Source organism: Panthera tigris, chromosome D4, assembly GCF_018350195.1.
Source record: "Panthera tigris isolate Pti1 chromosome D4, P.tigris_Pti1_mat1.1, whole genome shotgun sequence".
In the NCBI taxonomy this organism is placed as follows: Eukaryota; Metazoa; Chordata; class Mammalia; order Carnivora; family Felidae; genus Panthera; species Panthera tigris.
The window spans coordinates 74,701,984-74,729,431 of record NC_056672.1 but is presented as its reverse complement, the minus strand read 5'-3'; positions in this window follow the sequence as shown (position 1 = coordinate 74,729,431).

Below are 27,448 nucleotides of genomic sequence, written 5' to 3'. Positions count from 1 at the left end.
AATATCTTTGTGTATATAAATATTTTCATATATATATGCAAGACAAGATTGGGAGTGAACCAGTGCCCTGGTATTTATGAGGAGTGTGACAATGCAGCAATGTCCATACTGGGCAGGGAAAGGTCTGTTTGGATAGGAAAGTTATGGGCTTGATATTAGGCTAAGACATCTGGACTGTCTTCTCAGGAGCATGGAAGCCTTTGGAAGGTTTTAATCAAGGAATAGACGTGTCTGCTTTGCATTTAGAGACATCATTCTGGCAATTATGTGGGTTATGGATTGGAGGGGACCAGACCAGAGGCATTGGATATTCTACCTTAAATACACTGATTGATTGGATATATCCTGAACACCGGTTATGTGACTGGCATGTTGCTGAGTGCTAAGGTTAGGCCAAGGACAAAGAATGGGGACACAAGAATAAATCAAATGATTTTCGTATTTCCCATGGATCTCACAGTCCAATGTGGTATCATAATGGTGATGTTTTCAGGAAAGATTTTGATGTTCTTTCCAGGCTTAATTCCAGACTCTATAGCAGTTCTTCAATAACATGTGTGAACTAAGTGATTAAGCAAATGACTGAGTAAATGAACGTGTAGCTACCAGTCACAGTCCAAATTGTTAAGTGAATCAAAATTTTAACTGACAATCTTAAAACCTCGTTCTATTTACAAAGAATTTTCTCATCCTCTACCTTATATAATTCTCACAAAGCACTGCAAAATAAGTGATCTTTTTGATCATACACATATATTACATGAGGTAATTGAGGCTTTAAAGAAGTTCTATTATTTATTCATTACATAGCCAAGAAGTGTAGACTTGAAATCACATCCTCTAATTTCGAATCCGTTTTTATTTTCATTAGTCTCTCTGTAACAGTTAGTAATACACATCCTCAGAAGGTAATTTGTAGAGAGATTCGAGCCCTGTGATAGTCTCCCAAGGAGACCCAAAGCAAAAATTAGTAGAAAAATTCACTAGTCAGTGAGATAACCCACATGCAAGTTGCTGAATCACCCTGGCACCAAGTGGGGAGGTAAGTGATGCATCTTGCAGGAGTGTATATGGCTTCTTGACATAGACTCTGTTCATGGATTCCCATGGAGTCATTCACTTGTTCGTTTATGTGTTCCTACATTCAGGATGTCTTCCAGCATATTAAAGCAGGCCAGGTCTGAAAGGATGATCTCACCCTGTCTGGGGAGCTCAGACCCTGGAATGGGATCTGGCAGGGATTTTCTCTCCTGTAAATGTGGGTCAGGAGGCCTGGGAGGCAGCAAATCAGAGGGCTACAGGCCAAATAGCCCCTCCTGGGGGCAGGATGGCTCTTTCTGAGGCAAACATCTGCATCATGTGTCTGTCTGTCCCAAGCCTCCTCTGGCCCAGGGAACTGTGCCTGTCTGTTTTAAATTCTAGAAATAGGAAAATCAGCTCAGATTCCACCTTCCCTGCACTGAACAGAGAAATTTCACATAATATATAAATTCAATCCAATCTCCAAAAAGATCCACTGCTTTCCAATCCAGTTATGTGAGCCCAAAAGTGACATGTTAATAATGAAGGAAATTGGGCTTTCAAGTAAGAGAAAACAGGCTTCAAATCCCATACTAAACTTGCTGTGTGAACTTTACCAAATGAATTAGCTTCTCCAAACTTCAGTTTTCCCATTTGAAAGATGGAGAAAATATTAACCTCACAGGATAGCTGGTAATATTAAGTGGAAAAAATTAAAAGGATATTAAGAACAGAGTCATTTGTTGCGTATGAGGCCCTGTCCTACTTAGAATTTCTGACTCATCACAGAAATCCTGTAACTGATGAACCAGAGCCTGAAGGCTGATACATGTCTTTCCTGAAGGTGGAAATACCACATAAGTGGTAGAATCCAGAGTTCAGAGTCAAGCCCAGTGTGTCTGACTCTGCATTCCTGCCTATCAGCTTGATGATATATCATCTCTGTGATCTTCTCTTTTGACATTTGGGTATCCTTCTCCCAGATCCCTTTCTCGACCTTTGCTTTCTTCATCAGTGAAAATAATCAATTTGGCTTATTTACAGATAAAGACACCTAGACTTGTCATCTGAACCCAGTACAGCCCGACACCAGTGTTCTGTGGTCCTTCTACTCATGAGTCACCTAACTCAAGTCCTGTCACATATTCAGTGCACAGTAAGTGTTCATTTTTATTTCTTTACAATTGGCTCCAAAGTAAAAGCACCTCCGTGACTTTCCGTGGGATATCAGTAGCTATGACTTGGTGCAGATGGGAAGACCTTCTCTCCCTGCGATAGAGCACGTGGCTGCAGGTTAAGTGGTATCTGAATGCTCACTGCAGGTTGCATGTGTGTTTCTGGGGGTGGTATTTTCCACCTGCTCTCTCGTCTCCAGGTTTGGTTCACAGCCAGCAGAGGTCTGGGCAGGTACCAATACCAGTCTCTCCTCTCACGCACTATAAACTAAAAGAGAATGGAGACCCAGCCTCCACCCCCACCCACACTTAAGGAAGCAATTAGAGACCTGCTGGAGAAGGTGAACTCTTTGGGTAGTTTCTTCAGCAAAGAGATTGGGATGACACTTCACATCTGTTGTAACTCTGCTGCCAAACCCCGAGAACTGCACTCCCTAATCCTTTATCAACGTCCCTGGCTCTCCAGGGAAGCCTTTTTCAGAGTGTGAACAACCGGTCTTCAGCACGTTCTCTTCCCATCTGGTAGACGGGTCTTAACCGATTTTATCATTGTTCCCTGCGTCCAGACTTACAGTGTCATTGGAGAGTGAGACTGAAGAATGAATATGGGTGCCCTAGCAATAGGCAATGGCCTGCCAGGGACTGAGTGTGGAGTCAATTAGAACCAGGCTGCCTGGGGTTGACAGTTCCATCCTATAGGCCTATATGATGCTTCCAATGTCTGGAATGCTATTTATTTCCTTTTCGTTGACTAATTGTATGGATCCATCTGCCTTTTGCATTTAGGGTGTTTGGATGAAATGTAATTACAATCTAATCATTGCTAGGTTAGTTTCCAACATAAGCTGAAGGGCCGTCCCTTACACAGCTGTATGCTGGGAGTTCTGTGTCATTCACTATGTGTCATATGATGGTACTACCTGCCACAAGGTTAAAATGCCAAAATTCAAGATAGCAGAACCGTGATTGTTGCTTATGTGGCCCAAGTCCATTTAAAATTCTACTTTGAAGTGGAAACTGTATAAGAGGTGTGAAACTTTAGGGACAGAAATTTTAGCCTGGGCCAGCAATTTCAGTTTTAGAATCCTCAGGAGGCACTGTGGATAACTCTCTCCCCTTTTTAGAGGGCAAGTGTGTATCAATTTATCTCCCTTGGAAATATTTTGTAATATTCACAGTAAATAAATATGGGAGCTAGTGAAAATATGTATATTATAGAAAGGGTAAAATAACTAATTGCTTTGTAAAACACTGAGTCAGGTGTTTGTAAGCACAATCTAATTTTACTTTCATGATGATGCATGAGAAAGATGTTTCCTCCATCAATGTAGAAACAGTCTCAAGAAAACTAATTTATTTGCTTGATTTACCGCTAGTCTGGAATGTGTCTGAAAACCTATGCTCCTGCCATTTCATAATATTCCGTATCGATGGTGGCTTTTCTCAAGGCCCTGTGCCTTTTCAAGACCCTTGAATTTGTAGCTCCTTGTACAGAACGGTAGGGAGGCAGAGAATTGGGCTGCTTTCCAGATGAATACTCTCAAACAAAGAAGTTGCCAGCCAGTTTGGAAGTAGATATCTCCTTGTATCAAGTGGCCCCACCTCTTGGACAGAATCCAGAAGGCTGGTCCGTTCTCTTCTGCGATGGTTTCCACCCCCTTGATGACTGGGTATGTCCTACCTTGTCAAAAAGACATCTGGGCACAATGAGTGCTAGACGTGCTTGTCTCTAGAGCCTGAAATTAGTAGTCATCCGGTGAACAGCACGCCTCAGTGGCTACTCTGAAAGGAGCTCCAGAGGCAGGGGAAGTGGGGTAGGTCTTCCTGGACTGCAAAGAAGACAATGCATCTCACGTCATCCTGTCACACTGCGCCTCCATGTTAGCCAGCATGCTCGTGTACCCGCTCGCCCTTGGCTTTAGTGGGACCCTGAATGGTAGCCTTCTGAGGTGCTTGGCAGGTCTCTCCCCCTGTGCTTGGTTGCTAGGAAGTTGAATCCTGTCCCTCCACAACCATGTGGTCTCTCTCTCCCTGGATTTTGGAAACAACACTATTAACCTTAAACTGTTTTTGTTTTGTTTTGTTTTGTTTTTGCCTTCCCAAAGATTCATTAGCTTGAGCAGTTTGTTGGATAATGCTTGTAGCCCTGTTCAGAGCCAAATGACTCCAGAGGTTTTATGTGTAGCCCAGATTTTTAATTTGGGTTTTGAAAGCTGTTCTTGTCTGGACCCTGTATACTAGAGGGAAAGTAGAGAGAATTGTAAATATGATTTTCTGTTGGAAGAGACCTACTATAGGCAGACAAGGTGGGGGGGGGGGCAGAAGGCAGTACTATGTGTTGTTATGTGACAGAAGAACAGGGTCAGAAGACACCCTTACTCAGGACAGCTGGCATCATGCCTGTTTCTGACTCTAGCAGCGGAACCAGTTTTTGCTGGCATCAGGAGCTCACTGTCTTACTAGGGAGAAGAACAAGATCAAGTTCACATGTGTATTAGCTGTGGAAGCAAAGGGTCAGGAGTATTGTGAGAACTCTCTCTGGGGACCTAGGGACAAAGCAGATTCAGTATCCGTAGTTTACAGGTGAAACAACTAAGGATCTACACCAAGAAACAAACAAACAAAAAAATGGTCTTTAAAAGCTGTGCACTCATATATGAGGATTGAATAAGCCTCTCCCATATTTAACTTATTCATTCACCCAACTTATTAGATACCAGTGCCCCAATACTAATACAGGTAGTGCTGAGATCCAACAGTGAGCAAGACAGATGCATTTCTTAGAGTCCAGTATGGGAAACGGGCAAATAAAAATGAACAAATGAATAGTAATCTCTTATTATAGTAATTGTTATGAAGGAACAATAAAAAACAGGGTTTGAGAGAGAATATTGGCGATGAAGGAAATATTCCAGACTGAAGTTTTAATGGAAAGTCTCTTTGAGGTTTAAAAGATGAGAAAAAAAGACCCATGTGAATCTCAGAGCAATAAACATGCCTGAAAGAGGAAACATTTTGTACAAAAGCCCCAAGGGAGAAAGAACTAGGAAAGTTCTAGGATCTTGGCGGAAAAATACCATCTGGCTGGTGTGGTTGGAGTGTGCTGCATCATAAGGCAGTTGGGGGGAAATGAGATAGTGGAACCAGAGGTGTGATCAATCGTGGCCTTGAAGATGATGCATGCTAGTTAGGATTGTATACTAAGGGTTGTAAGTCTTTGGATGTTTACCTTATCTTTGAGTAATATGTACATTCATGTGGCTCACACATTTAGAAATTTAAGAAAGTATACAATGTAAAGATTCTCTTCCATTTCTACCTCATCTGCAATGTTCCTATCCCCCAACTGGCCCTTCGTAGATAACTGTTGTCATTAATTTTTTAGGGATCTTGGGCATAAAGAAAACAGGCACACATGCTTCCTAGGTATGCTTCTAATTTACACACGAAGTAGAATACCCTATACCCTACACCCTATACCGCTGCTTGCTTTTATCAGTTAGCATATCTTGGAAATCTTTCACTATAAGTGTAAAGAGATCTTGATTTTTTTTTGTATAGGTAGAAAGCACTTTATCTTGTAGATATGCCATAATGTGTTTAACCAGTGGTTTGGGGGTTATTTTTAATCACTAACTGTTACAAACAATGCCAAAATTAATAACTGTGGGAGGACATCATTTTGCCATGTACACAGTACATTGGTGGTATAGACTCTTAAAAGAGAAATTTGTGAATCAAGAGGTATATGTTTTTGAGAATATCATGAGAAATGGCAAAATAAGGAGTTGCAAGAATTGATCCTTGTACTGAGTGAACATAAGCTGGTGAAAACTGACAGAAAAAAATTTTTTTCAGAACTTGGAAATTTAATAAAAATCTTACAGCAACCAGGGGTGTGCTTAATGAAGGAAAAGGCTGCTAAGTTTTGGTAAGAAAGTCTTGTGGTACATTTGCTTACCTGTCTACCATCCCCCATCCCCCAACTTGGTGGCAGCCATGGAGGGTGGCCCACATTTCTGGTGCAGCTGCTAATGCTAGGACAATGGGAAACAAGCAATACAGACTTTCTCCCTCCACAAACTGTGTATTTTGACTTATATAGCATTTCTCTGAAGGACCATTTCAGAAGCTTGCCCTTATTTCACCCCCTTGAGTCTTGTTGGCATCTGTTGAAAGCATTAAAGATATATTACCCATGGCTGCCTGGGGCAAGGGATGACATAATGGGGTAAGCTGCAGACCGACCCAAAAGCCTGAGAAAGAGGAAACTGAGAAGGAAGATTCTTGGTGTGTGTAATGATTTGAAAGTCTGCTGTATAGGTCAGGGAATTGAGAGCACAATGTGCACACTTGGGACTGGATACATACTCTGAAATGTCCTGAGAGGACTGTGAGTGTGCATCTCTGGCTGACATTTCGGCTCTCCACGAGCAAAAGGTGAAGGCTGAGGCAGAGTTGTAGGCACACTGGCAAAGCATTGAAGGAATGTTCCAGTTTAGAGCCAGTCTGCAAAGGAAGACCAAAACAGTATTTTTGACTGTTGGCTTTTGGTTCCAATCATTTTAGGAAATCTCTGACCACTAAGGCAATGAAACAGGGACTTTAGAGACCACACATAACAAGGAAAATAGTCTTTACAAAAATAGTTTAAAATAGTCACTAAACAGATGGATGACTGCAGCCCTCACCAGGTAACAACAGCAAACCCTAGGGAGGGGGAGAAAGATTGGATTTCCAGAGTGACCACATTATAATACCCAGAATGTTGAGTTTGTAACAACAACAACAACAATTACAAGGTATACAAAGAAACAAGAAACTGTAGCTCCTTTACAAAATTAAAAATAGAAATTGACCAACTCTGGGGGCACCTTGTTGACTCAGTCGGAAGAGGATGTAATTCTTGATCTTGGGGCCATGAGTTTGAGCCCCACATTGGATGTAGAGATTACTTAAATAAATAAACTTAAAAAAAGAAAAGAAATTGAGCAAAAAAACTCTGAAGAAACCCTCATATTGGACTTGACTATGCTGTGTATTTAGCCATGTAATTATTTTTACCAGCTCTTTCTATGTTTGAGTTACTGTCTAGTGCTTTCTTATTTTTGCCTGAAGAACTCCAGTTAGCATTTCTTGTAGGGAGAACGTCTTAGTGAAAGACTCATTCAGCTTTTCTTTATCTGGAAATGGCTTCATTTCTCCTTTCATTTTGAAGGATAGTTTCGTCAGATATAGAATTCCTGGTTAACAGGATTTTCTGTTTTGTTTTATTTTGTTTACTTTCAATGCCTTAACTATCTCTTGTGGTCTCTGCAGCTTCTGCTGAGATATTGTCTGTTAATCATATTGAGGATCCCTTGTACACAATGATTCACTTTTCTCTCTGCTTTCAAGATTCTCCCTTTGTCTTTTGATAGTTTTATTATAATGTGCTTCTCTTTGGATTTACCCTTTTTGGAGTTTGTTGAACTTCTTAAGTGTGTGAATTTGAGAGGTTTTAGGCTCTTATTTCCTCAAATATCTTTCTGTTCCTTTGTCTCCTCTCCTAGAGCTCCCATTTGCATGGTTGTACATTTGATGGTGTCCCACAGGTGTCTCCAAAACTTCAAACATTCTCCAATCTTTACAAATACATTGTGTGGAAGACTCTTACCTGCAACTGACAAAATGACTAAGATCTGTAGCTAGAATGAGGTGTGCATCAGGGTGCCGCATATGGGGATATAGGAGTGCCACATGGGAGACTAGTCCCCTAGAAGTTAACAAACTGGGACAAGAGCTCTGGGCCTCAAAAGCTATGGTGCTATCAGGGTGTTCTTCTGAAGTCCTCTGGTACTCTGAACGACGGAGGGCTCTTTCTAATAACTGAGTGACAGCTGTATCAAAAATGCCTGCACCTTGGTGGATGCTCCAAATAAAGTTGTGAATGAATGAGAACCAGGTAAAAAGTCTGCTCAATAAAGTAGACAGCAGATGAGTTCAAAAAGGAGGAGGAGTCTCAGGTCTGCTGAAATCTAGTACTAAAATGACTTATTGAAAATGGCCAAGGGGCGCCTGGGTGGCTCAGTCAGTTGAGCGTCCGACTTCAGCTCGGGTCATGATCTCACAGTCTGTGAGTTCGAGCCCCGCGTCAGGCTCTGTGCTGACAGCTCAGAGCCCGGGGCCTGTTTCAGATTCTGTGTCTCCCTCTCTCTCTCTGACCCTCCCCCGTTCATGCTCTGTCTCTCTCTGTCTCAGAAATAAATAAACGTTAAAAAAAAAAAAAAAAAAAGAAAATGGCCGAAGCCCACGCGTAATTTCCAAAGCCCTGGAATAAGCCTGGGGGAGAGGAACTAGACCACTTTAGGTGATTTTGGCCACCCCAGTGCCTTTTCATTATCTTGTCTGATTCTGTGTGTTCTCCTCTGTCTTCCTTACCACAGTACTGCCTGCCTGTTCACTGACAGCTTAAGTCTCTCTGCCTGTATTCCCAGATGTGCCAGAAAGATGGATACTCTCATTAGCAAACATGAACTGACTGAAGTTACTCTAGGCTAGGCTCCATGCTGGGTACTGAAGATGCAGAAATGACTGGGGTATAGTCCTCACCATGATGAAACTGAATTATAGTGAGAAAAATCTCATAAGGATACACAGAATGTATACAAATTTAAGGCTTCCTTGAGGAATTCGAAAATGTTATTCACTCTTCAAAGCTTTATTGGACACCTAAAGGGGAACAGGCTCTGTTCTAGGACAAGAAATTCACTGAAGGACAAAACAAGCAAAATCCTTGCATTTAGGGGGCTTTCTTGTTTTGTATGTTTTAGGAGGTGAAGGAGCATACACAAATCAAGTAAGTGGGTAAATAAAGCAATGTTAGGTTATGTGAGGATTATGAAGGGGATGTATTATGTGTTTTTTTTTTTATTTTTATTTTTTTAACGTTTATTTATTTTTGAGACAGACACAGAGCATGAACAGGGGAGGGACAGAGAGAGAGGGAGACACAGAATCTGAAACAGGCTCCAGGCTCTGAGCTGTCAGCACAGAGCCCGACGCGGGGCTCAAACTCACGGACTGTGAGATCATGACCCGAGCTGAAGTCGGACGCTCAACCGACTGAGCCACCCAGGCGCCCCAGATGTATTATGTTTTAATATAGCTAGAGAATAGCATTAGTCTGATGGAAAAAGAGCTACTTAATGTAAGAGGGTTAAGTCAAGTTTCAAATGGAGTCTTAGCAGGAGGTGGCTGTAGATAAGTCCTTATGCTTGTGTTTACAAAATAATTCAGAGCTATCATTTACTGTTTGTAAAACAATATAGTCCCTTTTCCAAACCATGTCAGCTCCATTATTTCCATTTGATCCCCACAGCTAACACATTATAGTAGTTACATTATGGAACTTTGATTATTTACCTGAGTAATTTGGGTTTTTTAAAATAATCATCACTTCCCCTTCTGGAAATGAAAAAGGTCAGTGACTTCTCACCTCACAAAATTGTTTGAGGATTCAAATTAGTAGGATCCAACATACAAGTGCTTACCATTGGAATATAATTTATTTCAATAAGTGAGGGTTTACTCTTAATCAGAAGAAGGTTACTGAGGGTCAACTGTGTGTTGGAAATTATGGTAAGTGTTGGACCTTAGTTTCCAGAAATACCCAAATGGATGTAGGATATCCCCATATTAGAAATACTACAAAAGAGATTCCTATGTTGGGTTGGGTCACTAGATTGAAAGTTCTAAGGCAAGTATCCACCTGACTTTTCTCTTACATAATTTTCAGGACCCAAGTTAGATGCCTAACTATGGATATTTATAGTAGATAATCAATCATGATGGATAGAATGAGTGGGTGTGTTCAATAACTTTGAACTTATTTGATGCCTCTGACTTCCCTACCACTATTACTCTAAAATATGATTGCTAGATTCTTCAACATTTTTCTCGAGCCTAACATTTGGCAAAATCAGTGATTCTTCACTTTTGAAATCAGGTAGTACCTATGCTAAGGTTTACTCCGAGGGAAGTGCTCTGGGACACCCACTGCCTCTCAACACACTGAAGTATAGAGAATGTATATGTCTCAATCAAGATACTTCTAGCTTCTGAAGGCCTCTAGAAGATTAGATACTGATTAAAATGTACCCAAAGAGTTTTTAAGAGCTCTTGCCAAGCACGCCTAGGAGCATATGAAAATAATTAATAGAATATATACCAAATCTGACCTACTCTAGGGATTAGGTGTTCTCCAAGAAAGAATTCCAGGATAGTTGGTTTGGGATAGTTTTTGTTCACTTTCTGTAGAGGAGCACTGTTTGTAGTGTTATTTGTTCTGTGAGAGGCAAGGGCTTGCCAAGCAGGACTCAGAGAGGAGAATTATGCACACTTAAAGCACCAAAACTGCAAAATAATCTTCAGTCACCATATATTTCAGTCTCCTGATGCTCACAGCTTTCTTGTATATTTTCTTAACCAAAAAAAAAAAAAAAAAAATTAAGTGGTAGTCTTTGAGCAAAAATAGAATCATTTTCTTACCATAAACTTCACACTGCTTTTCATAAAGTTCACATCAGAATAGCAGAGCCATTCCAAAAATTCAGGTGGCCTTCTGGAAGGACTTGCTGGAGGCTGAATTTATTTATTCCTACTTTTATCATCCCTACAGAAGCAATGTTGTGTGGATAGAGAAGCTCTGGGCATATTTTGCCAGGATCTCTCCCTGGGGCACAATGTCGGGTTTTTTGTTTCTTTGTTTTTTCAAAGTCTTTGTTTACATTGAGAGTGCATTGGATGATTGAAACCAGAACTTGCGATGGCTACTTGCTGTTTGAAGAGGCCAGACACCTGGAAACTGAAGGCTTGGGCTCTTGCCCTGGGCTCACCACTCCCAGCTGTTAGATCCTGGATACAACTCATCTCTCACAGCTGTTGTGCCCCCTTAACCATTAGCATGATACTACCCACCTCACAGAAATAACTGATTAATAATCATGGAGGAGCTTTAATAAAGCTGAAACAAAAGTCAAAGCTACTCATTCTGTTATTTAAGAATTTTGAATTAATGGCCCACACCTAGTTTGTTTTATGCTCAGGATTCAAGATTTTAATCCAATCAGTCTGCATGCCATTGTTCTCTCTCTCTTCCATACTTTGCACATAAATGAGACTCATCCTAATCTTTGAACCTGCTGTTTCTTCTATCCTGAACCTGCCTCTACACAAGCCCTACATGTGCTTTGAATCTTAGTTTAAATCCCAGATTTTCATGACAACTTGGGATTTAAATCTAGAATAGAGAAATAATTTGCCCAGTCTAAACAAGTGATTTAGCCACATGTGTTGTTGCATATACTTGAGATTTTCTTTGAATTTTCTGAATGCAATGGCTCCATATGACATTTTGAAAATTAGAAATCCAGTGGCAATGAAAATCTTTGGAAGTTTACGGATTTTGCTTGTCAGTGAACCTCTGTAAAACAGTTAAACACTGATATTCCTCAAAATACTAACTTATCTTCAATATGGGATGATGTTTTAGGGAATTATATACGAGTTCTTTTGAAAAATATTTTGCTACAGATATCCACCAGTATAATTTCTCTTAATATTTAGGAGTCATTTTTAGTCTATACCTCAAAAGTGAACCCTCAGCCTTGGGATGAGGATGTGTCCCCAAAGAACAACTGAAACACAAAACTCATTTTGCATAAGTATCATAAAATGATGCTATCAGGGATTGTCTCTGCAAGGAACTCAACTAGGGCTGATGTGAGGACAGTGGCAACACTCTCCACAAGAGGACAGCCAGTGTAGAGCTGGCTCTCTGGGCCTGGTTAATCCAAATGCAAGGTGACTTGTAGCACTTCAGACATTGCTTTTTGTCCTGATGCCTGGCAAGATTCCAGGTGGAGAAGAAGGGAGTCACTTACTTCTGCATTGTCCTGACCACTACAGAGACTATATCCTGTGTTGATTTTGTCCTAAAAAGAGCCAAAGTCCAAAACTTCTCATTTCAGACTAAAGTCTGCAGAGGGGAAGTGAGGAAGTGACCTGGCTAAGGACCCACCATTTGTTAAAGTAACAGGACTGAAATCTACATTTTTAAAATATCCATTTTAAGACTGGAGATATGAAATGTATTTCTTTTTTCCCCTAAAATGTAATATGAATTATATGTGTTCAAAAATTCCCAGAGGTTTCCTTTTCCTCATCACATTCCTGCCTCCACAAAATCTTAAGTTCTTAATGAGTACCGTCACAACAATGACATCCTACCTCCAGATCACAACTTCCCCCAAAGTTTCTAACTATGTCCATGCCTCTGTTCTTTTGATTTTGTCCTTCTCTTGGCCTGGATGACCCTACTGGACAATATCCTTTAATTATCAGCTCTGTTACCTTACCGAGTTTTTCATAGCTCCTTTAGTTGATTGGGTTATTATCCTTCAATAATGGTTTATATTTTGCTTCTGGCGATAATCCTATTTCTCTTTTCCTTCCCCCTAAAATAGGATCATCCAGAATCTGAGAACGCTGTTTTCTTCATCTTAAAAACTCCTGGCACCAATAAGCATCCTATAAATGTGTGTTTAATTTGAATCTGCCATTGCCCAAAGTCATAGATAAACTAGTAAAAAAAAGAAGTAGAGCCCAGATCTTCTGAGCCCCAGTTCCTGTTCTCTTTCCATTCTAGCTTGAAAGGTGACTTTGACTTTAATTTTGACCTCGAATGAGGACATCTCTCCTGTCCCTCGCTTCACACTGGATACTCCAAGCCAGCAATGTATGCTGGATGTATAGTAAAGGGTGAAATCATCCTGTGCTCGTCCTGGAATCTTGGGAGGTCTCACATCCGGCAGTCCCAACTATGAAGTCCAGACACTCCATCTGCGAGTCCGTCTGGTGTTCTGAAATCCGTAAATGTCTTTGTCAGCCCAAACTTCTGCTGGACTAAACATAGTTTCTGCGCCAAGTTGCCCCTGTAATCCCACCCATCAAGTTCTCAGAATAGTCGTGGAGCAATAATGGTTTCACCCACTGCGTCAGCATCTGAGATTTAATCATGCCCAGGTGGCAGGAGCATGCAGAGCAAGATGCAGGGGCAAGCAGAAGACCTGAGGACCTGCCCCAAGGTCCGGTCCCTGCAACTCCAATGCCTAAACGTCAGAAACTCTAATCAGTTTCTGCCTTCCCTTCCAGGGGGTCATGAGGTATTGACATGAATCACTTGCATTTTGAAATCCAAAGTTCTGCAGTTTCCAGTGGGAACCGTTTCACTTGCCTGAGAGCAACAGGAGCGTCATAGACCTCATGCTGGAGCTTCCTGGACTTTGCTGGCTGGCTAAAAGACAGGTTTGAAAAGATTTGTGTAGGGTCCCTAGAATTTTCTACCTAAACTGGGGCTTCTTGGCAAACCTGGAGGAAGCTTTTCCACTCTCTAATACCCGGCTCCCCAGAAGGACCTGTGGAGAATACTACTCTGTGGAATAATAATAGGTGTTTTGAAGAGAAAGCTAATACTGCTAAATAAGTTTGGGAAACACTAGATTAAACCAGATAACTCTCTCTGTTGCTACTTTTTACCTGAGGAAAACCTTCATGTTCATAATCTACTTCCTAATTGCCCCAGAAGACAGACTGTGTGGCTCATTTGACCATTGAAACACTTTTTCCACCAACACTGTGGTAGAACTAATGGTAACTGGAATTCATTTAAAAATAAGCAAAACAAAATAAAACAAACAAAAAACCCCTAAAGAGACCAAAAAAGTCTGATCTAGTCCTGCTATTCTTTTCTTTTCATACCAGCCGTGTGTAGCCACCTCTTTTACATTTTCTTCTCTGTTTTACTTCCCTTTAGTTTATTTATTAATTTTATTAGTTTATTTATAGAAACTATCTGCCAGTTTCTTCTTTTAAAAAAAAAAATCTATTTTTAACATTGCCTCCATGTGTTTGGAGTGGAAAGAGCAAGGGGCTTGAATTTAACCAAATATGATTTTGAGTCTTTGCTCTGAGTCTTAATTGTGTGACCTGGAACAGATCTCTTTATTTTTAGTGCCTTTAACTTACTCCTCTGTAAAATGAAGAAGAGAATATACTCAGCTCCCAGGATTATTTCAAGACTGAGATAGATAAATAGATAGATAGACAGATTGATAGATAATAGATGAAGCACAACAGATGCTTATAAGTATAGGTGAGGCACCATATATTATTGCTATCGTATTGACATCAATATTTGCAATAGAAACAGAACTCAGATGTCTTTGAAACACCTTACCGCATACATGTAATAAGATTTATCAGTGCTATTTTAAGTCACAAGACAGAATCAGAAGGTTTTATACTCTCCACCTGTCCTCCCAAAAAGTTATTCTGATTGTTGTTGATTATTTAATGCCAAATTCCCCATCTGGGGGGCTGTAGTTACAAGTCATGTGGGGGTACTCTTGAACCCCTAAATTTTTGTGCTGGCCAGAGCCCTGGACTTGTCACTTCTGTCCTCAAGGCAGCCTCTCAGTTAACTTTGTGTTTTGCATAAATATGACAGTTATTAACTCAAGGCACCAAGATATAAAGCCATGTTATGAAATGTACTGGTTGTTGTCATGATGTCACAAACACAGTCATGATGGTACAACCAATTCTTGATAAGTGATCAATTTAAATACTTACATTTTATTCACAATCAACCAAGGTTCAAGCCAGGACAGGGACACTGCTTGTTTGGGGTGTGCTATATTAGGGAAGAAGGTTAGAATAGTCGTAAAGACCCTTTAGACAATGAGATAACTGGATTTTGTAAATTGACTCCAACACCTGGCTAACTGCTTGACCCTGAATTGCAGTCTCTCCTTGTTCTACTTTATTACTTAGAAACAAAGGCTAGAGCCTCTTCCACTGGCATCAATTTCCCCCTCAGAGGGAGTTGGAGGTCCAGCAGGCAAACTATGAAGAAAGTTAACGTTTCAAGGGCACAGGGAAGTGGCTGAAGGGCTCTCTAGTTCCTGTGACTCTGTTTCAAGGGTTTTAGAACCAGAAAGGTTTAAATTAAAATCCCAACTCTGGGTCTGTCCCTGAGCCCTGGTGATCCATTCACTAAATTGAGACAGTGAAAGGAAGGAGTCTGATGATAAATGCGGAAAAACATTTTACAAATGGTAAAGTGCTGTGAACATGTGAATTGTTGTATTCTACTGGTCTGGATCTGGAGGGCTGGTTTGGGCAAATGGAGACTGAGCCAAAAAGGCAGCATTTCCAACTCAGGCCTTACTTCTGGCCCCCTGCCTTTCCCATTTTCACATTCGCACGTCGGGGCTCAGACTGAGGGGAACGTGCCCTAGAGACTGGTGGTTTCCATTAGAATACAAGCTCTACGTTCCACGGCAGGATTTCCAGCCTCAGCACATGTTGGCCCAGACTCTGCAACCCCCCTGCCCCACTCCCCCACATTGCTATCAGTCCCCCTGGGGACAGCTTCTTGCAACGTGTTGTTTTCTCTGTCCCCTGTTGCTACAGCAATCCAAAAAAGATTTGTGTTTCCAATTCCCTGAAATGGAGACATCTGCATGCAATTTTGAAAATCCTTGTCAGGGTCCTCGTTTACTGTTTTGATCAGCTCTCTCTGACATGTAGGCAGAGTCTCCAGAGAAGTTCAAAGGGAAAAGACCCTCCAGGCAAACAAGTGCTTCCCATAAGGGGAGCCTTCCTATGGATTCCTTTCCCCTGTGGAATAAAAGCATGAGGCAAAACCATGAACACTCAGAAGCTAACTCCAACCCCCACTCTCCCTGCCCAGGCCATAAGGAATAGGGGTCAAATTAAAAGGCCCAGATTAGAACCCACTTGAAGTTCATTTTTGTGAAGCAGGTTGTGTCCTGAATTTCCACGTAAACCCATAGAGTCCTAAAATTCTGACGTTTACACATGCCCTAGTTTGAGAGGTGACAGACGTGATGTTTACTACTGGACAACAGAAATCCTGGGTTTTGCTCCTCATTCCAATTAACCATGTCATCTAAAGTGTCAGAATTTCATCTGGGCTTCAGTTCTCTTGTAAGTTGAGTTGGTTGGATGTTCATGGCCTTTTTCAAGTCTAAAATAGGTCAAGATGGGCCATGAGAGGGGCTCCTATATACCTGTTGACTCTGGGCAGAAATAATTTATCATTTTAATCACTGGACTATCTCTGGGATAAGGTGGGGAAGGAATATTATTTTTAGCTCCACAATGGAGTGGAAGATTCATCTAGATCTGAGAGTCAAATAGACCTAAATTTGAGCCCTGGTATGCCACTTTTGGGGAGTGGAAGCTGGGCTAATTTATGTAAGGCCTCTAGGATATTGGCAGCAACTTCATAGATATCGTGACAAATAGGTAAAATAATGTATGTAAAGTATAATGCATGGTACATAGAACAAGCAACATTTATATAATTTCCCATTCCTCTACTTTTTGCAATCTATCAGCTTTCTTCCCTCAAAGCTATTCCAAATCCAAGCATAAACAGTCATTTAAAGCCCTTAATGCATATCTACACACAAGCATATATGCATATTACATCTGGAAAGTCACCCATAGCATACCCATACTATGACTTCTTAGTTAATTAGTGTTAAAACTTGTGAGAAACAAGGTAGGTTTGTTTTTTAAATGTAATTTAACCTCCCCCCACTGCCACCCCGGGGACCTTATGAAATATATTCAGTTCTTTCTTGAGTACCTGAGCATTCCAAATTCCTGTTTTCTTCTTGGATCTTCAGAAACAGCATTTATAGTATTTTATTACTTTTAATATGTGTAACATATGGATGCTCTTGTCCATCCTCTATGGAATATTCCATATGAATGAGCTCTGGGAGATGTTCTTCCATATCCCTCCACTTCACCCAACTGAGGCAGAGGGCTGTTATGCCTTTCACTGCTGTCAAATATTTTTCCATGAGAAGCCCTTCCCCCTATTCCTAACATGATGCCTCATGTTTATGGCAATCCAGGTTGGTGGAATTTTTTGTTAAGACAGCAGTTCATGGACTGTGGCACCAGATAAGTTTGGGGGCTTTAGTTTAGTTTATAAATACCATTTGCTTGAATGGCTCTGAAGCCTTTTGTTTCTTTTCTCCTTTGCCATATCCCAGATTTGTGAGATTACTAGAGAACAGAGTCCTGGGTGGGTTCATTTTCACCATATTTATGGCTCAAAGCCCATGAGTTTTAAGGGCTACCGTGTTTCCCATTGCTGCTGTGACAAATGACCACAAACTAAGTAGCTTGAAATAACACACATTTATTATACTATAGTTCCAGAGCTCAGAAGTTTAGAATGGGTCTCAGTGGGCTAAAATCAAGATGTCAGCAGGACTGGGTTCCTTTAGGAAGGTCTAGAAGAATCTGTGTCCTTGCCTTTCCCAGCTTCTGGAGGCTGCTGCCCTCCTTGGCTCAAGACATCCTCCTCTATATTTGAAGCTAGCCACATGTGTATTCAAACCTCTTACTTTCTGCTTGTCACCGCAGCTTCTGTCTTCATATCGGGTTCTGTGACTGTGACTCTAGCCTCCTTTGTATAATGGCCCTTGTGATTAAACTGGGCCTGCCAGCATGAACAACCTTCCCATTTTGACCCTTAACTTAATCACATCTGCAAAGTTCTTTTTGCCAATTAGATACCGTAGTCATAGATTTTGAGGATGAGGGCATGGACATCATTAGACAGCCTTTATTCCCCACCAATGCAGTTATGAAGGTAGGATTGTCCTGAGTGATCTCTATTCCAGTGCACTCCCTCTTGTCCACCCAACCAACTTAGCATCCTGGGGACTGACCTTTGGGAGACTTACCTAACTAGACTGGTGTTTCTACTGGGCCAGCCAAGAAGACACTTCTGCCTCTCCAGCCATAACAGTGTGGGTGCCTGACTTCTTTGGCTCAGCATCCTAAATTTGAACCCTTCCAGTTCTTGTAGAAAACTAAGCAGGTTTTCCCATTGACATCCATACCAGGCATGTCTAGATATGGCATCTAGATATGGTACCTGGCTCTGTGGCTGGCCCAGAGTGGGCAGACAAAAATACTACCTTTTCCCAAACTGGAAAAAAAAAAATGGACAAACACCCCAGAATTGGAGACTTCTTTGCTACTGGTGACTGATCCAGTAAGACACCTATAACTGGGGAGAATAATCCAATAGCTAATCTTTACTAGGTTGTTAGTTTTTTGCCAGTTACTGTCTTGGGTGTGGATACATATTATCCTTTTACTTCTATCCACTCCATGAAGTTTTTACTATCATTAGTCCCCTTTTATATGTAATGAAACAGAGGCTTAAAGAAAAGAGTTGACCAGGTTCAGACAACTAGAAAGATTTGCTTCTAAGATCCTCCAGTACTTCCTAATCTTTCAGAAGATTGACTACATCTGGTCTTTGTCCACATACCTGTTCTTTATGCTCACTCCCTAGGTGATGGCACCAGGTCCAATCACTTTAAAAATTATTTATATATTAAATATTCTTAAACTTAAGTCTCCAGCCTGAATCTCTCCAAGGAACTCCAGACTCATGTCCAACCACTCATTTATCACCTTGATTTCAAGGTCCTTTAGACATCCTCAACATATGACCAAAACCATGGGGCACCTGGGTGGTTCAGTCAGTTAAGCGTCCGACTTCAGCTCAAGTCATGATCTCACAGTCTGTGAGTTCGAGCCCCACATCAGGCTCTGTGCTGACAGCTCGGAGCCTGGAGCCTGCTTCCGATTCTGTGTCTCCCTCTCTCTCTGCCCCTCCCCTGCTCATGCTCTGTCTCTTTCTGTCTCAAAAACAAATATAAACATTAAAAAAAGTTTAAAAAAAACATATGACCAAAACCAAATGCCATTTCTTATTCTCCCCCATATGCTCCCCACCCCAAGTGGCTTTCATCTTAGAAAAATGTGACCATCATCCAGTGGTCACTTTTTACACCCTTACATACCATCCATCAGCAAATTCTATCCTATCTACTTTTGTAATATCTACAGAAGCTGAGCACTTTTGACCATCTGGGTCTAAACTGGGATGTCCAATAGAGATATAATGTGAGACACACATGTGATTGTAAATTTTCCAGTAGCCACATTAAAAATGTAAAAAAAAAAACAAACAAAAAAAACAACAACAAAAAAACAACCCCATTCAATAACAGATTTTAATAACACTAACACATTTACTAATGTTTCATTTGAGCAATTTTTAAAGTTTATTTATTTTTGGGAGAGAGAACAGGGAGAGGCAGAGAAAGCGAGAGAGAGAGAAACAGAGACAGAGACAGAATCCCAAGCAGGCTCCACTCTGTCAGCACAGAGCCCAACATGGGGCTTGGACTCAGGAACTGTGAGATTATGACGTGAGTCAAGACCAAGAGTCAGATGCTTAACCGACTGAGCCACCCAGACACCCCTGAGCAATTATTTGAAGAAAACATTATTATTTCCTCCACATGTGATCAATACAATATAAATATTATTGAGGCATTTTACATTGTTTATTTTCTATGAAGCCTTTGAAGTTTGATGTACACTTTACACTTACAGCGCATGTCAGTTTGAATGAACCCTGTTCCAAGTACTCAGTAACCATATTTGGCCAGTGGCTTCTGTGTTGAACAGTGCAGATCCAAGATCATAATCCCCCTAGAATTCTGTCACAACCTCCTGACAATCTTTGGTGCTTCTGCTTGAATTCCCAAGTGTATGATTCACACAGCAGCTTAGTTGATCCCTTTAAAATGTAAATCACATTATGCCACTCTTTTGCACAAAGTATCTCCAAAGGCTTCCCATTACCAATAAAGTAAAATTCCGCAGTCCTTCCATGACTGGTCCCTGGCCACCTCCTTGACAGTTTTCACACCCCGCTCTTTCTTACTCTGCTCTAGTTCGCTGGCTTTACCAGGCACAGCTGATGCTCCATCCGTATCCCTTTGAGCCCCTCTGTTGGTTCTCTGTGCTCATCTTCCACCCTTGGAGAGCCATTTCCTTTAAAAGATGACCCTGGAGACCTTTTTTAGAGGGCTGCCTTTGTGTGCCTGGAACTAGCCCTCTTGCCTGTGCAGCTAGAGGCCAGGGGAGTTTACTTTCTCCCTGGCTCCTTGGCGTGTATAGTATAATCTCCACAAAAGATCAAGCTGAGGCTGGGGCTTGGCCTGAATTCTCAAACTTTCCTCCCCTACCTTCCTGACTCCCTTGCAGGTTACTCCTGAGAACACTTCCTTAATGAATCATTTATAAGGAAACCTGAGCAACCCAACCTAAGCTGCTGGCTGCAGACCCTCTGCTACATCAGGGCTGCCTTTGTACTTGCTACTCCTCAGCCTGCACCTCTCTTCTCCCGGAGAGAAACATGGCTCGCTGCTCTCACTTCATCTGGGTCTCCGCTCAAACATTGCTGCCTCTACAGAAGACTTCTCTGGCACACCTGTGTGTTTCTCCCTGTCTCCTCCCGGCTTCCCTTTCACATAACATTCATCACCATCTGTCATATATTATATAAGTGGGGTTTGTTCTTGTTGCTTGGGGTTTGCCTGTTTCTCTCACTAGAATATAAACTTCATGAAAGAAACAACTTTGTTTTGTTCGCATACCAGCCCCAATATTCAGCGGCTTGCGTGCTCACGAACAGTGATAAATATGTATTGAGTTAATAAATGAATGCATGAGCGACTGAACTAGTGGAGACAGGACCACACTGGACAGTATAATTCTAGAGTTCACACCCATGTGTTTAAAAAGCCTAATCTACAAAGAGTGTTCAAACTATTAGGGTACATATGTTCCTCAATCAGCATTTGGCATCACTCATTATCTGTGCCAACTGCGGCACCTTCTCCTGTCTCTGTACCAAGGGAGATGGCCCTATTTCTTAGGGCAGTGAGAGAAGAAGCATACATTATTCTCCTGAAACACTACCAGCTCTTAGGAATCTTAGCTTCTTACTTTCCAAGCCCAATTTTGGCTCTAACCAGTAGTGCAAACAACATTAACCAATGTCAGACTGAATCCATGAAAAGTCAGGTTGAATAAATGAAATAAATGTGACATGCCCAGCACAGTTCCTGGCACATAGGATGCTCTTTAGTCCGAGTGGCTATAATTATCATGGCAATTATCTGCACCCTGACATTTTACTTCAAATCTGAGTCTGTAACTCGGTTACATCAATGTGAAAGAATGAGGTCTGGTAGGGAACAGAACGGAGACTCAGGAGGGGGAAGCAGATAAAATATGCAGTGCCACGTTTCTAGGACTTTGCGTGCTAAGCATTGACCCCTGGAACCTGCACAGCAGAGGCGAGAAGTAACAATGAAGGGGAACATATGATTTCCCCGGAGGAAAAGAATTATCATCTCTGTGGCTTTAGGAACAACGCTGCTCAGTAAACTTTGCTGGTAGTTTGCAGCCTGTCTGAAAAGACTAGCACATTCTTCCAGTGCCCCAGCCAATATTGCTTTTGGAATAGAGATTATTGGCAGATGTGAAAAGACAACTAAAATAGCTTAGAAATGAGCTTACTCCTGCACGAATCACCCCAACCTTTTCCTGTTTCAGTACATCAATGCAGGGAGCACGTTCTCTGTCTTTAAATGTCAATGAGCTTAGGAGTCATTTGATTCACCAAGAAAATGCAGTCAAATGATAAATGATGATCGCATTAAAATCATTCATATTAATATCAAAACTGCAAGCAACATAGCAAAATGCCACGACATTCCTGAGAAATGAATATCAACCATGTTCCTGCTCTACCAAGAAACTGTGCTCCTGGGAATGAGTTCCAGAATACGCACTTTCCTTCAGTCCCCTGATGTCACAGTCCTCAGGATGTGGTGCTAGGGCTTGGAGGGAGTGGTGAAATGGGCAGCTCGAGGCTCATGTGTATTGTCTGGTATTGTCCTATTGCTGACGTAACAAATGACCACAAACACAAATAAGTTTTAGTGGCTGATACCAACAAAAATTAATTATCTGATTCTTCTGGATGGCAGAAGTTTCAAATGAGTCTTGCAGAGCTAAAATCTACGTGTCAGCAGGGCTGTGTCCCTTCTGCAGGTTGTAGGGGAGAATCCATTTCCTTGCCTAATCCATCTTCTGGAGGTTACACTCATGTCTTTGCCCTGGCCCCTTCCCCATCATCAAGGTCAGCAGCATCTTAGGATCTCTCTCTCTCTCTCTGGCTCTGTCATCACACTTCCCCTAACTCTGACATTCCCTTTTATAAGGCCCAGCTAGATAATCTAAGATGATCTACTCATCTTAAAGTCTTTAACTTAATCATATGTACAAAGTCCCGTTTTCCCAGTAAGGTAACATATTCACAAGAAATAGGATATTTATTCCCAGGTTCCAGGAAATAGTATGTGGACATCTCTAGGGACCATTCTGCCAACCATACTCCCCACTATAATACCTCCCTTATTTATTCTGTATTTTCTGCTCCTTCTTCTGCAAATTGTGAACTCTCCTACACCACAAAGGAGTTGCCCAAGCACTGTGTTAAGATATTTGACCAAATTTTAACTTGGCTTCCACCTGCACTAGGCTGTGTCCGTAAAAATGATCCCAGCTCTCATGCTGAGCCTTAGCTCAAGAAAAGCAAGACTGCCAAAAATGTAAGATGTACATTGTCCAAACCCTCTGTCAAGCCATTTTCAGTAATTCTGTACTGACCCACCTTTCACTTTCCATTTCCATATATGTCCCTTGTCCCCCCCTTTTTTTTTTGCCCCTGTCCTTTTTTGATTTTGCTTTTCATGTCTCCATAGTCCTCTTTTCCCTATCTGTTCTCCTTTTTAAAAACCTTAGTTACCTTTGTCTTAGTTGGAGTTAGGCTCGGTCTGTACTGCAGTCTGTCTCCTCTACTACAGTAGTCTGGATAAAATCTGTCCTTCCACCTTCAACAAGTGTCCAGCTCTGTTCCCGCCCCCCTTTGGCACCTCTATCACAGCAAATATCAGAAAGAGATGTAACATAGGCCTTTTGCACTTCTGTGTGATATAGAAGAATCACATAGAAACTGTATTTTCACATAGAAACTTGGGTCTGAGGTTTTGAGCTGCTGAGAAATCAAGCAAGCTTACCAAGGAAGAAGGAGTTTTCAGGGGGATAGAACCACACCACATGACTGATATGCCAGGAAGGGGGATGATGTGTATTGAAGTCTATGGAATATTATCAGAGAAACTTTGTGGAAGAGATGGGTTTGAGTTAACACTAGAAAAATTATCAAAATCTCCTGATGGGGGAGTGAAAACAAAGGAATGGAGGAATGGAAGGGCAAGAGAGCTCTTCATAGTGCATCTGTTATTCTTCAGTATTAAAATTCAAGAGAGTCAGGAAGCACATGATAACCTTCTATATGAGGATACCTGAAAAACTCATTTTTTTCAATTGCCATTTTCTTTGCTAGTCAGTCACTTTTAGAACCCACCCTTCCTTATTCTCCATTGTTCTATTGCTCATTCCTTCTTTATTTCATCTTTGCAAGGCTTCCACAAGTGATTGCTTATACTCTCCACCAATATACAGTGTCTAGTGGCCTTGCCACTATAGGGACAGTGGTCCTGTTTTCCATTACCTGTGCTGTCTTCCTCCCAGTGTGAGTGATCAAAGTCCCCAGACACCAATAACCTGTAGTTAAAGGTCCAAAGCAGCTTTGTTTCTACTGTTAATAGTATTTGCTACACCTGGGATTTCAGAGCTAGAACGGATGATGAACTCTTTGCCTGATTTCTTCTGGATATCTATATTTCTGTCAAAATATTCCTTCCATGCTCACAAACAGAGTGGAATGATAAATGTTACAAAAGTAGGCATGACTCCTTCCTTGAAGGCTAATCCGCTTCAATCAGGACTTTATATAGGAGCAAGGCTTACTAACAACCCAAACCCATGGGTAACATGGAATCAACCTTCAGATGAATCCTTTACAGCTTCTTACAGCTTTACAGTCTGGCCACCAACAAAGACCCCAGTCATGCATTGTTAATTTCTTAAAAAGCCAAAGTGTCTTCTCTGAAAATGCTCTCACATCTGAATAACAGCTAGTTATCCACAAAGAAATACATATTGATTAAATTGTTAACACATTAGCTAGCAAAGAACCAAATCTGCACACAAAAAGAGAAATGATAGTATTAATTTCCTTCTCTCCATAGTCTGTAAGGGAATAGTGGTAAAATAAATATAATGCCATACTTTTATAAAAGCACAATGAGAAAACAGGAAGAAAATCACCTAGGTAATCAAGGAAGGTATAACAGAAGAAGTTCGAGTTAAAGCAGTTCTTCATGGTGAAATGGTATGAGTTTGCTTAGTATGGGATTTTGAGGGGAAGGGCATGATGAGACAAGTGAATAGAATTACAAAAGCCCAGAAAAATAAAAGAGTATGATGTATTGATGAAATGCCAGTAGTTCAGTGCTTTGGACTTTGGGTACAAAGACGCTCTTGGTGAGAAGTAAAATTGGCAAAGGAGAACAGGATAGATCATGAGAAACTGCATATGCTGCATAGGCGATAAGAAGGTACTTAAAAGACTCTTCACTGAGCCACTGTGCTGCTTGTGCTGGGCACAAAGGATGACTGTACCTGGATTTGTAACTGAAATGATGGCCTTGGCAAGCAGTGTGAAGGATGATGAAGAACACAGTGAGACTGAACAGTGAAGCCAAGAGATTGAATTCCAGGCTTGTAAAATAGCCTCAGCAATAGTCTAAACACTGGAAGTGTTCATAGTGAAGAGGAACTGAATATTCAAAAAAAGAAAAACAAATTTAGAAAGTAGAATAGACTGGACATGGAGACCAGTTGATGGTGAGGAATGAAAGAGTGGGGAAAATTTTCGGTTTGAGTTACTGGGAAACATTGGTGTTGTCCACTGAAGGAGAGGCAACAGAAGTAAAGTTTTCTCCAAAGATGTATTCCACCATTGACTTATAGAGTTGGTTGGAAGTAGCTCTTACAACTAGGTATATCTCATAGCCATTGGAAGGCTGTGACTTCTTGCAAAGCTCCCCTGTAGGAAGCAGGCACCTCTTTGATGCCTACAGTACTTAAATGGATGGAAATGCTCAGATTGTCTGGAAAATATTTCATCATGAAAAGTGATCTAAGTGTGAAAGTGTCTATTGGGAACAGCCCCAATTCCCAAACTCCTTGAAGCCTTTTCCTCTCAAGAGGAAAGTGAAATAAGTAGTATTTACTTCTCCCCCGCAGAGTCAGGAATTTTGCAAGAAGAAATGCTGGGAATAGTTAATTCATCTAAGAAAGTGAATCCCAACAAGGACGGCAGTGGGCCATGAATCACTGCTTCTAAAACTGAAAGAAAATTGGAATGGAATCTGGCTGGAGTATAGGCTTCCACTGCCCTGATAATGTGAATCCCCCTGATTGGTGACTCTGAGCCAGACAATGGGAAGAAAAGAGCTCGGCCAATTGAGTGCTGCATTTTTTTCTGACCCTTCTAAGGTATGTGGATTCATTTCAAAGTGAGAAATAACCAAGCCCCAGGGCAAGGTCAAAGCTTAGAGATGATCTCTAAATCTTATTTCATGAAAGAGAAAGTTTGGAATTTAGGAGATATTAAGAGGCTTGCCAAAGATCGAACAGTAATTTGGAGGTAGAATCCAATTGGTTCACATGATTGACAAATTTTGAAGGACTTGAATGCAAGACATCTCAAGTAACAATGATAAGTTCAGGTCTGTTCTAGAATACAAAATTATTCAAGAATAGGTGGGGTATAATAAAATTTTCACTTCTTACATCTATTTTTATTATTGAAGACTCTATTCATCAGTTCTTCAATGTGTCTCTCTACAACAAAAACGGGAGCCCTTCAAAGAGCCTACAGTATCCTTGGAACCCACAAAATTACCACCAGCACCACCACCACCACCATCATCATCATCATAATCACTGGTAATGATTATTTCGTGTTTTCTGCATGGCAGGAGCAGCACTAAACATTTTACGTCCACCATCTCATCTAATCATCTAATTCTCACAATTATCCTGTGAAGCTTGTATGATTATTATCTCCATTCTACAAAAGAGAAAATTAAACTTAGAAACAAGTAATGTCCAGTGTCACATAGCAAGGCCTGCATTAAAGGTTGTAAGAGAGAGGACTTTGAGGTCATATTCGCCAAACCTCTGCATACTTTTCAGCCACAGGATATTAATCCAGTTCCTGCTTGAACTCAGTTTGGGATGGGGGTTCGTTGCCACCATATACAATTTATCTTCATTTCAGACATCTGTAACTGTTTTTCTTATAATTAAGCAGAACTCAGGATCCTTGCAACATTTAAGCATTAGTCCTGCTCATTTTCTCTTGATACCCACAGAAGAGTTCAAATGTGTGTTCCATCTGGAAGTTGTTCAGATGTGTGAAGACACAGTCTTTTCTCTCCAATATTTAGTTTCTTTCAGTTATCTTGTATGTGTCCTGACTCCTGGATCTCTTACCATTTCTCTTATTCTCTCTCAGAATTTCTCTTTCAATCATCAGGAATTCCAAAAACTCCAGAGGTAGACCAACGGTCCTGTGTAGAGCAAAATTAATAGCATGACTTTAAATTTTGTATTAATGTTTATTTATTTTTGAGAGAGACAGAGACAGAGACAGAGCATGAGTGGGGGAGGGGCAGAGAGAGAGAGAGAGAGAGAGGGAGACACAGAATCTGAAACAGGCTCCAGTCTCTCAGCTGTCAGCACCAAGCCCGAAGCAGGGCTCCAACTAGGACTGGTGAGATCATGACCTAGGCCAAAGTCGGATGCTTAACCCACTGAGCCACGTAGGCATTGCGTGACTTTGAAAGAGTCTGCTTAGAAGAGAAAAGGTATTAGGGTTAAATCTTGATTTTGTGTTTTGCTTATGTGAGTTCTTTACCCTCTCTGAACCTCAGTCCTCACCTGTTAAATAGAGATAATGATATTTCACCCATTGTATAATAGGAACAAAATAAAATAATGTATACAAAGAATATCATGTTGCCTAAAACTGCTCCAAACAAATCAAGTCTAAGAAAGAAGAATATCGTATTGTGTTTGGAGGTAATAAAAATTTCAAAAAAAATAATGGTTTAAAATTATTGATAAAGGACTTCACCTGCAGCAAGATAGACTAGACCTAATTTTCTCCTAATAAGTACAACTAAAAATTCTAGACATTATACATAAGACAAACATAACATTCTGAAAGTTGAAGATGAGAAGGCAGG